The sequence below is a fragment of the Delphinus delphis genome, chromosome X (genome assembly GCF_949987515.2).
Source record: "Delphinus delphis chromosome X, mDelDel1.2, whole genome shotgun sequence".
Lineage (NCBI taxonomy): Eukaryota > Metazoa > Chordata > Mammalia > Artiodactyla > Delphinidae > Delphinus > Delphinus delphis.
The window spans coordinates 27,341,832-27,359,980 of NC_082704.1; the positions used below are offsets into that span (position 1 = coordinate 27,341,832).

Sequence of the window (18,149 nt, forward strand, 5' to 3'; positions counted from 1 at the left end):
AAACATATTCTTACCATATGATCAGCAATCGTGCTCTTTGGTATTTACCTAAAGGAGCTGAAAACTTATGTGCACACGAAAACCTGCATACAAATGTTTAAAGCAGCTTTACTCATTGCCAAAGCTTGGAAGCAACAAGATGTCCTTCAGTAGGCAAATGGATAAATAAACTGTGGTACATCCAGACAACAAAATATTATTTAGCCTTAAAAAGAAATGAGCTATCAAGCTCTGAAATACATAGAGGAACCTTAAATGCATGTTACTAAGTGAAAGAAGCCAATCTGAAAATGCTACATACTGTATGATTCCAACTATATGACATTGTGGAAAAGGCAAAACTATGCAGACAGTAAAAAGATGAGTGGTTGACCATGGAGGATAAAAAAATCAGTGGTTGCCAGGGGTTGGGGTAGGGGAGAGGTGAATTGGTGGAACACAGAAGATTTTTAGGGCAATGAAAATACTCTGTATGATATTATAATGATGGATATATGTCATACATTTATTTGTCCAAACCCATGAATGTAGAACACCAAGAGTGAGCCCTAATGTAAACTATGGACTCTGGGTGATTATGATGTATCAGTGTAGCTTCATCAATTGGAACAAATGTACTATTGGTGGGGAATGTTGATAACGGGGGAGGCTATTAATTGTGGGGGCAGTGGGTATATGGAAAATCTCTGTACCTTCCTCTCACTTCTGTTGTAAACCTAGAACTGTTGTAAATAATGTCGTTTTTGAAAAAGAAAACAAAAATTCCGATCTAATGTATTTAGTTCTTCAAAAGCTGTGCAAAGAAATGCTTCAATATAGAAAGTGACCTTGTCCCTTAAGAGATAGTACATAAGATTTTTCTTGTGGTTGTAGGCCCCTGTGGTTCATGAATGAAACAGTTTTTTAAAAGCTCAGTTACAGCCATGACTAGCTTTTAGATCAGACAGGCCTGAAATGTTTTCCACCCACAGCCAAAAATAAAAAACTGAAGAAACTTATGACATTATTTTTACATAACTAAAGAAAACTATGTAGAAAGTTAAATTTTTTTCAATAATGAACCTTTGAGATTCCTTTTTCATTTTTGTACCCTGAGTATTTCATATATGCTCATGGACCCCAGATATGAAATTAAAAAAAAAATTTGTTGTTCTTTAGAAAAAAAATAGCGAAAGGAAAAATATCGGTTTTGAATAGACAACTTTCAAAATTTTGTGAAAGATTAGATGATAACCTAAGATAGGACGCATTCAAGTGCTTCCTGTTAAAAATCAAACACTGGAATCCACAGAATCATACTGTAGACATAAGGAGGAAATGGACAAATTAAAGACTATTTCCCCACTCTGAAGATGATTAATACGGTAAGAAATTCCCGAAAATTCATTGGCATGGCTAGTCTGTAGCTATTAAGGTCAGGCTCCCTTAAATGCCAGACTATCCCTGCAGGACTTCAAGTCATTGCCCTGGGGCTTCAAAATGACTCCCCGTTTTCTGACTGGTGATTAGGGAAACAGTCTCCGGCAGTTTGTTTGGCAAGATTTAAACTGGTACCTAAACCAATTCTGAGTGCTTGATTATGAATGAGCCACATGTCTTTCTTTTGTGGTTTTGATTGGAAAGGACCTCTCTAGGGGAGAGCAGGGAGGAAGAGGTATGGGCTAGGCGCTAATTATGCGAGGTTGGGCAAGAGGCCAGCTATGTATACTGGCTACATCTGCAAGGGAGTGGGGATGAATAATAAAAAAACAATATAGCCACCATGTATTGCGTGCTTACTCTATAAATGTTAGCAGTTAGGCACAACTCTCAACACTCTTCATATAACAGCCCTCACAACATCCTTAAGAAGTAGCACTATTATTACTACCCCCATTTTACAGATTACAAAACTGAGGCTCAGAGAGCAGTGACTACCTCCAAATCACACTGCTAATAAGAAAGAGAGCCAGGATTTGAACCAAGGCAGTGTGGCTCCAGAAACAAATAAGCTGCGGGGTAGTAAGGGCAAAAGATACAGAATTTATACCAGTACCGTCCAACAACGTTTTCTGGGATTATGGAAGCGTTTGAGATCTGTGCTGTCTGATTCAGCAGCCACTAGCCATATGTGAAATTGGCTACTAAGACTGAGCAACTGAAGTTTTAATTCGATTTAATTTTAATTAATTTAAATTAAAACGTAAACAGTCATGTGTGACTAGTGGCCCTTGTATTGGCCAGCACAGGTCTTTGTTACAGAAAGAGTCCATCCACGCTGATGACCAACTCTGGGAACATGTATGACAAGAAGTGGTATTACTGATGCCTGCTCCCCCCACCCCGGGTGCCAGCGAACCCCCACTCTCTGAGGATGGCTTCTTGCGCCACCTCCCATAGCTGTAGATTATCCCCTGCACCAAGGCATGAACTAAGGGCTGAAAGCCAGCCCAAGCACCATCTGCTGTCAGCTTTGGCAAGACACTGCATCAGCCCAGAACGTTTCAGCCCAGAGGAAGAAGAATGCCTTTCTACTTGGTCAGGCCAGTTTTTTGTAATTTATTCATCAAGAGGGTTTACTGGAGAGAAAGCTTCAAGAAGGCAGAGGAGTAAGCCGTGGAGATCACCTTCCTCCCCACAGATACATCAGAAATACGTCTACATGTGGAACAACTCCTACAGAACACCTGCTGAACGCTGGCAGAAGACCTCAGACCTCCCAAAAGGCAAGAAACTCCCCACGTACCTGGGTAGGGAAAAAGAAAAAAGAATAAACGGAGACAAAAGGATAGGGACGGGACCTGCACCAGCGGGAGGAAGCTGTGAAGGAGGAAAGGTTTCCACACACTAGGAAGCCCCTTCACTGGCGGAGACTGCGGGTGGCGGAGGGGGGCAGCTTTGGAGCCATGGAGGACGGCGCAGCAACAGGGGTGTGGAGGGCAAAGTGGAGAGATTCCTGCACAGAGGATTGGTGCCAACCTGCACTCACCAGCTCGAGAGGCTTGTCTGCTTACACGCAGGGGCGAGTGGGGCTGGGAGCTGAGGCTCGGGCTTTGGAGGTCAGATACCAGGGAGAGGACTGTGGTTGGCTAGATGAACACAGCCTGAAGGGGGCTAGTGCACCACAGCTAGCCGGAAGGGACTCTGGGAAAAAGTCTGCAACTGCCTAAGAGACAAGAGACCATTGTTTTGGGGTGCACGAGGAGAGGGGATTCAGAGCACCGCCTAGATGAGCTCCAGAGACAGTGCGAGCCGTGGACTATCATCACGGACCCCAGAGACGGGCATGAGACGCTAAGGCTGCTGCTACAGCCACCAAGAAGCCTGTGTGCGAGCACAGGTCACTCTCCACACCTCCCCTCCCAGGAGCCTGTGCAGCCCGCCACTGCCAGGGTCCCGGGATCCAGGGACAACTTCCCCAGGAGAACGCACGGCACACCTCAGGCTGGTGCGACGTCACGCCGGCCTCTGCCACCGCAGGCTCGCCCCACATCTGCACCCCTCCCTCCCCCAGGCCTGAGCGAGCCAGAGCCCCCGAATCAGCTGCTCCTTTAACCCCATCCTGTCTGAGCGAAGAACAGACGCCCTCAGGCGACCTACAAGCAGAGGCGGGGCCAAATCCAAACCTGAACCCCAGGAGCTGTGAGAACAAAGAAGAGAAAGGGAAATCTCTCCCAGCAGCCTCAGAAGCAGCGGATTAAAGCTCCACAATCAACCTGATGCACCCTGCGTCTGTGGAATACATGAATAGACAACGAATCATCCCAAAACTGAGATGGTGGACTCTGGGAGCAACTGTAGACTTGGGGTTTGCTATCTGCATCTAATTTGTTTCAGGTTTTATGTTTATCTTACTTTAGTATTTAGAGCTTACTATCATTGGTAGGTTTGTTTATTGATTTGGTTGCTCTCTTCCTTTTTTTTTTTTTTTGCGGTACGCGGGCCTCTCACTGTGGTGGCCTCTCCCGTTGTGGAGCACAGGCTCTGGAGGCGCAGGCTCAGCGGCCATGGCTCACGGGCCCAGCTGCTCCACGGCATGTGGGATCTTCCCGGACCGGGGCACGAACCCGTGTCCCCTGCATCGGCAGGCGGACCCTCAACCACTGCGCCACCAGGGAAGCCCTCTTCCTTTTTTCTATATATATATATATTTTTTTCCTTTTTCTCCTTTTGTGGGTGTGTGTGTGTATGCTTCTTTCTGTGATTTTGTCTGTATAGCTTTGCTTTTACCATTTGTCCTAGGGTTCTGTCTGCCCATTTTTTTTGTATAGTTTTTCACGCTTGTTATCATTGCTGGATTTGTTTCTTGGTTTGGATGCTCTCTTCTCTCTTTCTTTCTTCTTTTTATTACTTTTATATTTTTAATAATATATTTTAATTTTTTTATTTCAATAACTTTATTTATTTCTTTTTCTTTCTTTCTTTCTTTTTCTCCCTTTTCTTCTGAGCCGTGTGGCGGACAGGGTCTTGGTGCTCCGGCCAGGTATCAGGCCTGTGCCTCTGAGGTGGAGAGCCAAGTTCAGGACATTGGTCCACCATAGACCTCCCGGCCCCACGTTATATCAAATGGCAAAAGCTCTCCCAGAGATCTCCATCTCAACGTTAAGACCCAGCTCCACACAACGACCAGCAAGCTACGGTGCTGGACACCCTATGCAAAACAACTAGCAAGACAGGAACACAACCCCACCCATTAGCAGAAAGGCTGCCTAAAATCATAATAAGGTCACAGACACCTCAAAGCGCACCACCGGATGCAGTCCTGCTCGCCAGAAAGACAAGATCCAGCCTTATGCACCAGAACACAGGCACCAGTCCCCTCCACCAGGAAGCCTACACAACCCACTGAACCAACCTCACCCATTGGGGCAGACACCAAAAACAACGGGAACTATGAACCTGCAGCCTGTGAAAAGGAGACCCCAAACACAGTAAGTTAAGAAAAATGAGAAGACAGAGAAATACACAGCAGATGAAGGAGCAAAGTAAAAATCCACCAGACCAAACAAAAGAAGAGGAAATAGGCAGTCTACCTGAAAAAGAATTCAGAGTAATGAGAGTAAAGATGATCCAAAATCTTGGAAATAGAAAAGACAAAATGCAAGAAACATTTAACAAGGACCTAGAAGAACTAAAGATGAAACACACAACAATGAACAACACAATAAATGAAATTAAAAATTCTCTAGAGGAATCAAGAACAGAATAACTGAGGCAGAAGAACAGATAAGTGACCTGGAAGATAAAATAGTGGAAATAACTACCACAGAGCAGAATAAAGAAAAAAGAACGAAAAGAATTGAGGACAGTCTCAGAGACTTCTGGGACAACATTAAACTCACCAACATTCGAATTATAGGGGTCCCAGAAGAAGAAGAGAAAAAGAAAGGGACTGAGAAAATATTTGAAGAGATTATAGTTGAAAACTTCCCTAATATGGGAAAGGAAATAGTTACTCAAGTCCAGGAAGCACAGAGAGTCCCATACAGGATAAATCCAAGGAGAAACACGCCAAGACACATATTAATCAAACTATCAAAAATTAAATACAAAGAAAAAATATTAAAAGCAGCAAGGGAAAAACAACGAGTAACATACAAGGGAATCCCCATAAGGTTAACAGCTGATCTTTCAGGAGAAACTCTGCAAGCCAGAAAGGAGTGGCAGGACATATTTAAAGTGATGAAAGAGAAAAACCTACAACCAAGATTATTCTACCAAGCAAGGATCTCATTCAGATTCGACGGAGAAATTAAAACCTTTACAGAAAAGCAAAAGCTAAGAGAATTCAGCACCACAAACTAGCTTTACAACAAATGCTAAAGGAACTTCTCTAGGCAGGAAACACAGGACCTACAATAACGAACCCCAAACAATTAAGAAAATGGTAATAGGAACACACATATTGATAACTACCTTAAATTTAAATGGATTTAATACTCCAACCAAAAGACACAGACTGCCTGAATGGATACAAAAACAAGACCCGTACATATGCTGTCTACAGGAGACCCACTTCAGACTTAGGGACACATACAGACTGAAAGTGAGGTGATGGAAAATGATATTCCATGCAAATGGAAATCAAAAGAAAGCTGGAGTAGCAATTCTCATATCAGAGAAAGTAGACTTTAAAACAAATACAACGAGAAGAGACAAAGAAAGACATTACATAACTATCAAGAGATCAATCCAAGAAGAACATATAACAACTGTAAATAATTATGCACCCAACATAGGAGCACCTCAATACATAAGGCAAAGGCTAACAGCCATAAAAGGGGAAAGCGACAGTAACACATTCAGAGTAGGGGACTTTAACACCCCACTTTCACCAGTGGACAGATCATCCAAAATGAAAATAAATAAGGAAACACAAGCTTTAAATGATACATTAAACAAGATGGACTTAATTGATATTTATAGGACATTCCATCCAAAAACAACAGAATACACTTTCTTCTCAAGTGCTCATGGAACATTCTCCAGGATAGATCATATCTTCGGTCACAAGTCAAGCCTTGGTAAATTTAAGATAATTGAAATCATATCAAGTATCTTTTCTGACCACAATGCTACGAGACTGGATATCAATTTCAGGAAAAAAAAATCTGTGAAAAATACAAACACATGAATGCTAAACAATACACTACTAAATAACCAAGAGATCACTGAAGAAATCAAAGAGGAAATCAAAAAATACCTAGAAACAAATGACAATGAAAACACGATGACCCAAAACCTATGGGATACAGCAAAAGCAGTTCTAAGAGGGACGTTTATAACAATAAAATCCTACCTCAAGAAACAAGAAATATCTCAAATAAACAACCTAACGTTAGACCTAAAGCAATTAGAGAAAGAAGAACAAAAAACCCCACAGTTAGCAGAGGGAAAGAAACCATAAAGATCAGATCAGAAATAAATGAAAAAGAAATGAACGGACTTGAGGATATGGGGAGGGGGAAGGGTGAGCTGTGACAGGGCAAGAGAGAGGCATGGACATATATACACTAACAAACGTAAGGTAGATAGCTAGTGGGAAGCAGCCGCATGGCACAGGGATATCGGCTCGGTGCTTTGTGACTGCCTGGAGGGGTGGGATAGGGAGGGTGGGAGGGAGGGAGACGCAAGAGGGAAGAGATATGGGAACATATGTATATGTATAACTGATTCACTTTGTTATAAAGCAGAAACTAACACACCATTGTAAAGCAATTATACCACAATAAAGATATTAAAAAAAAAAGAAATGAAGGAAACAATAGCTAAGATCAATAAAACTAAAAGCTGGTTCCTTGACAAGATAAACAAAATTGATAAACCACTAGTCAGACTCATCAAGAAAAAAAGGGGGAAGACTCACATCAATAGAATTAGAAATGAAAAAGGAGAAGTAACATCTGACAATGCAGAAATACAAAGGTTCATGAGAGATTACTGCAAGCAACTATATGCCAATAAAATGGACAACCTGGAAGAAATGGACAAATTCTTAGAAAAGCACAACCTCCCGAGACTGAACCAGGAGGAAACAGAAAATATAAACAGACCAATCACAAGCACTGAAATTGAACCTGTGATTAAAAATCTTCCAAGAAACAAAAGCCCAGGACCACATGGCTTCAAGGGGAATTCTATCAAACATTTAGAGAAGAGCTAACACCTATCCTTCTCAAACTCTTCCAGAATATAGCAGAGGGAGGAACACTCCCAAATTCATTCTACGAGGCCACCATCACCCTGATACCAAAACCAGAAAAAGATGTCACAAAGAAAGAAAACTACAGGCCAATATCACTGATGAACATAGATGCAAATATCCTCAACAAAATACTAGCAAACAGAATCCAACAGCACATTAAGAGGATCACACACCATGATCAAGTGGGGTTTATCCCAGGAATGCAAGGATTCTTCAATATATGCAAATCAATCAAAATGATACACCATATTAACAAACTGAAGGAGAAAAACCACATGATCATTTCAATAGATGTAGAAGAAGCTTTTGAGAAAATTCAACACCCATTTATGATAAAAACTCTCCAGAAAGTAGGCATAGAGGGAACTTACCTCAACATAATAAAGACCATATATGACAAACCTACAACATCGTACTCAGTGGTGAAAAACTGAAACCATTTCTACTAAGATCAGGAACAAGACAAGGTTGCCCACTCTCACCACTATTATTCAACATAGTTGTGGAAGTTATAGCCACAGCAACCAGAGAAGAAAAAAAAATAAAAGGAATCCAAATCAGAAAAGAAGAAGTAAAACTGTCACTGTTTGCAGATGACAGATACTATACACAGAGAATCCCAAAGATGCTACCAGAAAACTACTAGAGCTAATCAATGAATTTGGTAAAGTAGCACGATATAAAATTAATGTACAGAAATCTCTTGCATTCCTATACAGTAATGATGAAAAATCTGAAAGAGAAATTATAGAAACACTCCCATTTACCACAGCAACAAAAAGAATAAAATACCTAGGAATATACCTACCTAAGGAGACCGAAGACCTGTATGCAGAAAACTATAAGATACTGATGAAAGAAATTAAAGGTGATACAAACAGATACAGAGATATACCATGTTCTTGGATTAGAAGAATCAACATTGTGAAAATGACTATACTGCCCAAAGCAATCTACAGATTCAATGCAATCCCTATCAAAGTACCAATGGCATTTCTCACAGAACTAGAACAAAAAATTTCACAACTTGTATGGAAACACAAAGGACCCTGAATAGCCAAAGCAATCTTGAGAGAGAATGACGGAGCTGGAGGAATCAGGCTCCCTGACTTCAGACTATACTACAAAGCTACAGTCATCAAGACAGTATGGTACTGGCACAAAAAGAGAAATATAGATCATTGGAACAGGATAGAAAGCCCAGAGATAAATGCACACAAATAGGGTCACCTTATCTTGGACAAAGGAGGCAAGAATATGTAATGGAGAAAAGACAGCCTCTTCAATAAGTGGTGCTGGGAAAACTGGACAGCTACATGTAAAAAATGAAATTAGAACGCTCCCTAACACCATACACAAAAATAAACTCAAAATGGATTAAAGACCTAAATGTAAGGCCAGACACTATAAAACTCTTAGAGGAAAACATAGGCAGAACACTCTATGACATAAATCACAGCAAGATCCTTTTTGACCCACCTCCTAGAGAAATGGAAATAAAAACAAAAATAAACAAATGGGACCTAATGAAGCTTAAAACCTTTTGCACAGCAAAGGAAACCATAAACAAGACCAAAAGACAACCCTCAGAATGGGAGAAAATATTTGCAAATGAAGTAACTGACAAAGGATTAATCTCCAAAATTTCCAAGCAACTCATGCAGCTCCATATCAAAAAAACGAACAACCCAATCCAAAAATGGGCAGAAAACCTAAATAGACATTTCTCCAAAGACATACAGATTACCAACAAACACATGAAAGAATGCTCAACATCACTAATCATTAGAGAAATGCAAATCAAAACCACAATGAGGTATCACCTCACACCAGTCAGAATGGCCATCTTCAAAAAGTCTACAAACAATAAATGCTGGAGAGCGTGTGGAGAAAAGGGAACACTCTTGCACTGTTGGTGGGAATGTAAATTGATACAGCCACTAGGGAGGACAGTATGGAGGTTCCTCAAAAAACTAAAAATAGGACTACCATATGATCTAGCAATCCAACTACTGGGATTACATATACCGTGAGAAAACCATAATTCAAAAAGAGTCATGTACCACAATGTTCACTGCAGCTCTACTTACAATAGCCAGGAGATGGAAGCAACCTAAGTGTCCATCGACAGATGAATGGGTAAAGAAGATGTGGCACATATATACAATGGAATATTACTCAGACATAAAAAGAAACAAAATTGAGTTATTTGTAGTGAGGTGGATGGACCTAGAGACTGTCATACAGAGTGAAGTAAGTCAGAAAGCAAAAAACAAATACTGTATGCTAACACATATATATGGAATCTTAAAAAAAAAAAGGTTCTGAAGAACCTAGGGGCAGGACAGGAATAAAGACGCAGATGTAGAGACTGGACTTGAGGACATGGGGAGGGGGAAGGGTAAGCTGTGACAAAGTGAGAGAGAGGCATGGACATATATACACTACCAAACGTAAAACAGATAGCTAGTTGGAAGCAGCCGCATAGCACAGGGAGATCAGCTCGGTGCTCTGTGACAACCTAGAGGGATGGGATAGGGAGGGTGGGAGGGAGATGCAAGAGGGAGGAGATATGGGGATATATGTATACGTTAGCTGATTCACTTTGTTATAAAGCAGAAAGTAACACACCATTGAAAAGCAATTATACTCCAATAAAGATGTAAAAAAAAAAAAAAAGCCTATAGTAACAGCTTTCTCTAGACTTCACCACAACATCATCAGGGCCAGGCTACTCCTTTTAAGGCTTAGTTCTCGGTCCCTTTCACTAGCAGTTCTTTCGGGTGGCAGATGTACTCAATCCTCCTCTGTTTTTATTCATCAACTATAACGCTCTTGAGTTGTTTATCCCTCCCTTCTAAGTCCTCACCCCAGTCCTGAATGTTGTTTAACTTTGGATCCTACCAATCATTCAAAACCTATTTATGGAGCACCTACCATGTATCAGGCACAGGGGGAAACAAGACACAGCCCGTGCTCTCAAGGGAGATGGCAGTCTGGGAAGGGTGACCACTAAGTAAACAGGAAATGCAACACAATGTGCTGAGTATTATGACACAGGAAGGTGCCAGATACTGTGGTACATGATGACTGGGGACATATCTAGCCTTGAGAAGTCAAGGAAGGCTTTCTGGAAGGGAAGTGATGTCTGAGCTAAGAAGGACAAATAAGGGGCATCCAGGTGAAAGGGCAAGGCTTGGGCTGTGAGGGAATGCAGGATGCTTCCGCTATTCTGGCTGAACGTTCGGTTTGGTCGCCACTCTTCTGTTTCTCAATCCTGAAAAAAAAAATCGTGGTTGTTTTGTGTTCTATTGCATGACATAGCCGTGAGTGTTTTCATATACCGAAAATATTTTACAGCAAGTCATCAGGCAAAATGGACATTCCAGGATAAAGGCCATGTTTATACTATAGCTTCAGAAGTCCTGGATGTGGCCTTTCACACCCCACTCTCTCAGAAACAGTCTGAAGGAGCAATAGACAGGGGGACAAGGGCACATGCAGGGCAGACTGCCAACACTAGATCTCCTGCTTCCTCAACTGGAATCACACAGACTCAATGACCCCAGTCCTCAGACCACTCTTGCCCGGTGCCACCTCCAGCCTCGGAGACTCCACCCCAACCAGGCAGTGCACCCCCTTTATCAAAGCCTCTCAGCCTCGCTCCACCACCACCCCAAGCTCCACCGTCACTTCCCACAGAGTCTGCCTACGCTTCTGGAAGCCTCCATCATGCACTCTTATTTTATATAGGCAATTGTGCCCGGTGCTGTCTCCTCCAAATTTGAAGCTTTAGGAGTGAAGAGACATGTTTCTTATCTCTGCTGCCCATTCAGTGCTTTACCCACAATGTGTGCTAAAGTTTTACTGAATTGAATTGATTATCCTGGCCCTTTCATCCTTGTTCTGCTGTTAATAATTCTAGGCTCTACAGAGAGCAGACATCAGAAGCAAGAAGAACTACAATCCTGCAGCCTGTGGAACAAAAACCACATTCACAGAAAGATAGACAAGAAGAAAAGGCAGATGGCTATGTACCAGATGAAGGAACAAGATAAACCCCAGAAAAACAACTAAATAAAGTGGAGATAGGCAACCTTCCAGAAAAAGAATTCAGAATAACGATAGTGAAGATGATCCAGGACCTCAGAAAAAGAATGGAGGCAAAGATCGAGAAGATGCAAGAAATGTTTAACAAAGACCTAGAAGAATTAAAGAACAAACAAACAGAGATGAACAATACAATAACTGAAATGAAAACTGCACTAGAAGGAATCAATAGCAGAATAACTGAGGCAGAAGAACAGATAAGTGACCTGGAAGACAGAATGGTGGAACTCACTGCTGCAGAACAGAATAAAGAAAAAAGAATGAAAAGAAATGAAGACAGCCTAATAGACCTCTGGGACAACATTAAACACAACAACATTTGCATTCTAGGGGTCCCAGAAGGAGAAGAGAGAGAGAAAGGACCCGAGAAAATATCTGAAGAGATTATAGTCGAAAACTTCCCTAACATGGGAAAGGAAATAGCCACCCAAGTCCAGGAAGTGCAGAGAGTCCCATACAGGATAAACCCAAGGAGAAACACGCCGAGACACATAGTAATCAACTTGGCAAAAATTAAAGACAAAGAAAAATTACTGAAAGCAGCAAGGGAAAAATGACAAATAATGTACAAGGGAATCCCCATAAGGTTAACAGCTGATTTCTCAGAGGAAACTCTACAAGCCAGAAGAAAGTGGCATGATATACTTAAAGTGATGAAAGGGAAGAACCTACAACCAAGATTACTCTACCCGGCAAGGATCTCATTCACATTCAATGGAGAAATCAAAAACTTTACAGACAAGTAAAAGCTAAGAGAATTCAGCACCACCAAACCAGCTCTACAACAAATGCTAAAGGAACTTCTCTAGGCAGGAAACACAAGACAAGAAAAGGACCTACAATAACAAACTCAAAACAATTAACAAAATGGTCATAGGAAGATACATATCGATAATTACCACAAACGTGAATGGATTAAATGCTCCAACCAAAAGACACAGGCTTGCTGAATGGATACAAAAACTAGACCCATATGTATGCTGTCTACAGGAGACCCACGTCAGACCTAGGGACACATACAGACTGAAAGTGAGGGGATGGAGAAAGATAATCCATGCAAATGGAAATCAAAAGAAAGCTGGAGTAGCAATTCTCATATCTGAGAAAATAGACTTTAAAACAAATATAACTACAAGAGACAAACAAGAACATTACATAATGATCAATCCAAGAAGAACATATAACATTAGTAAATATTTATACACCCAACATAGGAGCACCTCAATACATAAGGCAAATGCTAACAGACATAAAAGGGGAAATCGACAGTAACACAAACATAGTAGGGGACTTTAACACCCCACTTTCACCAATAGACAGATCATCCAAAATGAAAATAAAAAAGGAAACAGAAGCTTTAAATGACACAATAGACCAGATAGATTTAATTGATATTAATAGGACATTCCATCCAAAAACAGCAGATTACACTTTCTTCTTAAGTGTGCATGGAACATTCTCCAAAATAGATCACACCTTGGGTCACAAATCAAGCCTCAGCAAATTTAAGAAAACTGAAATCATATCAAGCATCTTTTCTGACCACAATGCCATGAGATTAGAAATGAATTACAGGGAAAAAAATGTAAAAAAAACAAACACATGGAGGCTAAACACTACATTACTAAATAACCAAGAGATCACTGAAGAAATCAAAGAGGAAATCAAAAATACCTAGAGACAAATGACAATGAAAACACAACAATCCAAAACCTATGGGACGCAGCAAAAGCAGTTCTAAGAGGGAAGTTTATAGCTATACAAGCCTACCTCAAGAAACAAGAAAAATCTCAAATAAACAATCTAACATTACACCTAAAGGAACTAGAGAAAGAAGAACAAACAAAACCCAAAGTCGGCAGAAGGAAAGAAATCATCAAGATCAGAGCAGAAATAAATGAAATAGAAACAAAGAAAACAATAGCAAAGATCAATAAAACTAAAAGTTGGTGCTTTGAGAACATAAACAAAATTGATAAATCATTAGCCAGACTCATCAAGAAAGAGGGAGAGGACTCAAATCAATAAAATTAGAAATGAAAAAGGAGAAGGTACAACAGATACCGCAGAAATACAAAGCATCCTAAGAGACTACTACAAGCAACTCTATGCCAATAAAATGGAAGAAATGGACAAATTCTTAGAAAGGTATAACCTTCCAAGACTGAACCAGGGAGAAATAGAAAATATGAACAGACCAATCACAAGTAATGAGATTGAAGCTGTGATTAAAAATCTTCCAACAAACAAAAGTCCAGGACCAGATGGCTTCACAGGTGAATTCTATCAAACATTTAGAGAAGAGCTAACACCCATCCTTCTCAAACTCTTCCAAAAAACTGCAGAGGAAGAAATACTCCCAAACTCATTCTATGAGGCCACCATCACCCTGATATCAAAACCAGAAAAAGACACTACAAAAAAAGAAAATTACAGACCAATATCACTGATGAATATAGATGCAAAAATCCTCAACAAAATACTAGCAAACAGAATCCAATAACACATTAAAAGGATCATACACCATGATCAAGTGGGATTTATCCCAGGGATGCAAGGATTCTTCAATATATGCAAATCAATCAATGTGATACACCATATTAACAAATTGAAGAATAAAAACCATACGATCATCTCAATAGATGCAGAAAGAGCTTTTGACAAAATTCAACACCCATTTATGATAAAAATTCTCCAGAAGTGGGCATAGAGGGAACCTACCTCAACATAATAAAGGCCATATATGACAAACCCACAGCAAACATCATTCTCAATGGTGAAAAACTGAAAGCATTTCCTCTAAGATCAGGAAGAGGACAAGGTTGTCCACTCTCACCACTATTATTCAACATAGTTTTGGAAGTCCTAGCCATGGCAATCAGAGAAGAAAAAGAAATAAAAAGAATACAAATTGGAAAAGAAGAAGTAAAACTGTCACTGCTTGCAGATGACATGATACTATACATAGAGAATCCTAAAGATGCCACCAGAAAACTACTAGAGCTAATCAATGAATTTGGTAAAGTTGCAGGATACAAAATTAATGCACAGAAATCTCTTGCATTCCTATACACTAATGATGAAACATCTGAAAGAGAAATTAAGGAAACACTCCCATTTACCATTGCAACAAACAGAATAAAATACCTAGGAATAAACCTACATAGGGAGACAAAAGACCTGTATGCAGAAAACTATAAGACACTGATGAAAGAAATTAAAGATGTTACCAACAGATGGAGAGATATACCATGTTCTTGGATTGGAAGAATCAATATTGTGAAAATGACTATACTACCCAAAGCAATCTACAGATTCAATGCAATCCCTATCAAATTACCAATGGCATTTTTTACGGAACTAGAACAAATAATCTTAAAATATGTATGGAGATACAAAAGACCCCGAATAGCCAAAGCAGTCTTGAGGGAAAAGAATGGAGCTGGAGGAATCAGACTCCCTGACTTCAGACTACACTATAAAGCTACAGTAATCAAAACAATATGGTACTGTCACAAAAGCAGAAACATAGATCAATGGAACAGGATAGAAAGCCCAGACATAAACCCATGCACCTATGGTCAACTAATCTATGACAAAGGAGGCAAGGATACACAATGGAGAAAAACAGTCTCTTCAATAAGTGGTGCTGGGAAAACTGGACAGCTACATGTAAAAGAATCAAATTAGAACACTCTCTCACACCATACACAAAAATAAACTCAAAGTGGATTAGAGACCTAAATGTAAGACCAGACACTATAAAACTCTCAGAGGAAAACATAGGAAGAACACTCTTTGACATAAATCACAGCAAGATCTTTTTCGATCCACCTCCTAGAGTAATGGAAATAAAAACAAATATAAACAAATGGGACCTAATGAAACGTCAAAGCTTTTGCGCAGCAAAGGAAACCATAAACGAGATGAAAAGACAACCGTCAGAATGGGAGAAAATATTTGCAAATGAATCAACGGACAAAGGATTAATCACCAAAATATATAAATAGCTTGTGCAGCTCAATAACAAAAAAACAAACAATCCAATCCAAAAATGGGCAGAAGACCTAAATAGACATTTCTCCAAAGAAGACATGCAGATGGCCAAGAAGCACATGAAAAGCTTCTCAACATCACTAATTATTAGAGAAATGCAAATCAAAACTACCATGAGGTATCACGTCACACCAGTAAGAATGCGCATCATCAGAAAATCTACAAACAACAAATGCTGGAGAGCGTGTGGAGAAAAGGGAACCCTCTTGCACTGTTGGTGGTAATGTAAATTGATACAGCCACTATGGAGAACAGTATGGAGATTCCTTAAAAAACTAAAAATAGAATTACGATATGATCCAGCAATCCCACTACTGGGCATATACCCAGCGAAAACCATAATTCAAAAAGTCACATGCACCCCAATGTTCATTGCAGCACTATTTACAATAGCCAGGTCATGGAAGCAACCTAAATGCCCATCAATAGACGAATGGATAAAGAAGATGTGACACATATATACAATGGAATATTACTCAGCCCTAAAAAGGAATGAAATTGGGTCATTTGTTGAGACGTGGATGGATCTAGAGACTGTCATACAGAGTGAAGTAAGTCAGAAAGAGAAAAACAAATATCGTATATTAACGCATATATGTGGAACCTAGAAAAATGGTACAGATGAACCGGTTTGCAGGGCAGAAATAGAGACACAGATGTAGGGAGCAAACGTATGGACACCAAGGGGGGAAAGTGGTGGGGGGTGGCGGTGGTGGTGGGATGAATTGGGTGATTGGGATTGACATGTATACACTAATATGTAGAAAATCGATGACTAATATGAACCTGCTGTATAAAAAAACAAATAAAAGTAAATTTAAAAATTAAAAAAAATTCTAGGCTCTAAAGAAAGGAAATGATGAAAGATTAATTTAGAAAAGAAAGAAAATTTTAACAAATTTTGTAGATATAGTCACAAACATGAAATGTAAGTTATTTTGTGGGGAACTAAACTACTTTTTAACCCTGGGAATGATTTAAGTTTCCCTTTGAGAGGTGGATACCAATCACTCAGACATTGTTGATGGGAATGTAAAACGGTACAGCCACTCTAGAAAATAGTTTGGCAGGGTTTTTTTTTATAAAACTAGATATGCAATTACCATATGATCCAGCAATTACACCCTAAGGCATTTATTCCAGGGAACTGAAAAGTGATATTCACATAAAAACCTGAATATGAATATTTATAGTAGTTTTATTCATACTTGCAAAAAATTGGAAACACTCGAGATATCCTTCAATGAATTAAAGGTTAAACAAACCAATACATCCATAGCATGGAACACTACTCAGCAAGAAAAGGGAATGAACTATTGATACACACAACGGCTTGGATGGATCTCCAGGGTATTATGCAGAGGCTAAAAAAGATAAAGTCAGCCTCAGACAGTTATATGCTGTATGATTCCATTCCAGTTACATTCTTGAAATGACTGAGGTTAGAGACTTGGGAGAGAGGAGTGTGGGGAGAGGGTGTGCAGGAGGGAGGTGGGTGTAGCTATAAAAGGGCAACTCAAGGGATCCTTGTGGTAATGGAGCTATTCTGTATCTATGCATATGATGAAAGTGCATAGACCTACACACACACACAAATAACTGGACGGAACACCAGTGAAATTTGAATAAGGTCAGTGGACTGTACCAAAGTCAATTTTCTGGTTCTGATATTGCACTCTGGTTATATGAGATGCTACCATTGGAAGAAACTGGGTGAAGGGTAGATGAGATCTCTTTGTATATATTTTTGCAATTTAATTTTGCGGATCTATAATTTTTTTTAACATTTTTGTTGGAGTATAATTGCTTTACAATGGTGTGTTAGTTTCTGCTTTACAACAAAGTGAGTCAGCTATATGTATACATATATCCCCATATCCCCTCCCTCTTGCGTCTCCCTCGCACCCTCCCTATCCCATCCCTCTAGGTGGTCACAAAGCACCGAGCTGATCTCCCTGTGCTATGCGACTGCTTCCCACTAGCTAGCTATTTTACATTTGGTAGTGTATATATGTCCATATACACACTACCACTCTCTCACTTTGTCCCAGCTTACCCTTCCTCCTCCCCGTGTCCTCAAGTCCATTCTCTAGTAGGTCTGCGTCTTTATTCCCGTCTTGCCCCTAGGTTCTTCATGACCATTTTTTTTTTAGATTCCATATATATGTGTTAGCATACAATGGAATATTACTGAGCCATAAAAAGAAACGAAACTGAGTTATTTGTAGTGAGGTGGATGGACCCAGAGTCTGTCATACAGAGTGAAGTAAGTCAGAAAGAGAAAAACAAATACCGTATG

At 40.0% G+C, this 18,149-nt stretch overlaps 1 protein-coding gene across 1 annotated transcript in view; it reads right to left on the bottom strand.

Annotated features, from left to right (window-relative positions):
* The window catches only part of IL13RA1 (interleukin 13 receptor subunit alpha 1), a 64,737-nt gene that overhangs the window by 31,563 nt on the left and 15,025 nt on the right, over window positions 1-18,149 (bottom strand). The window lies entirely within an intron of this gene.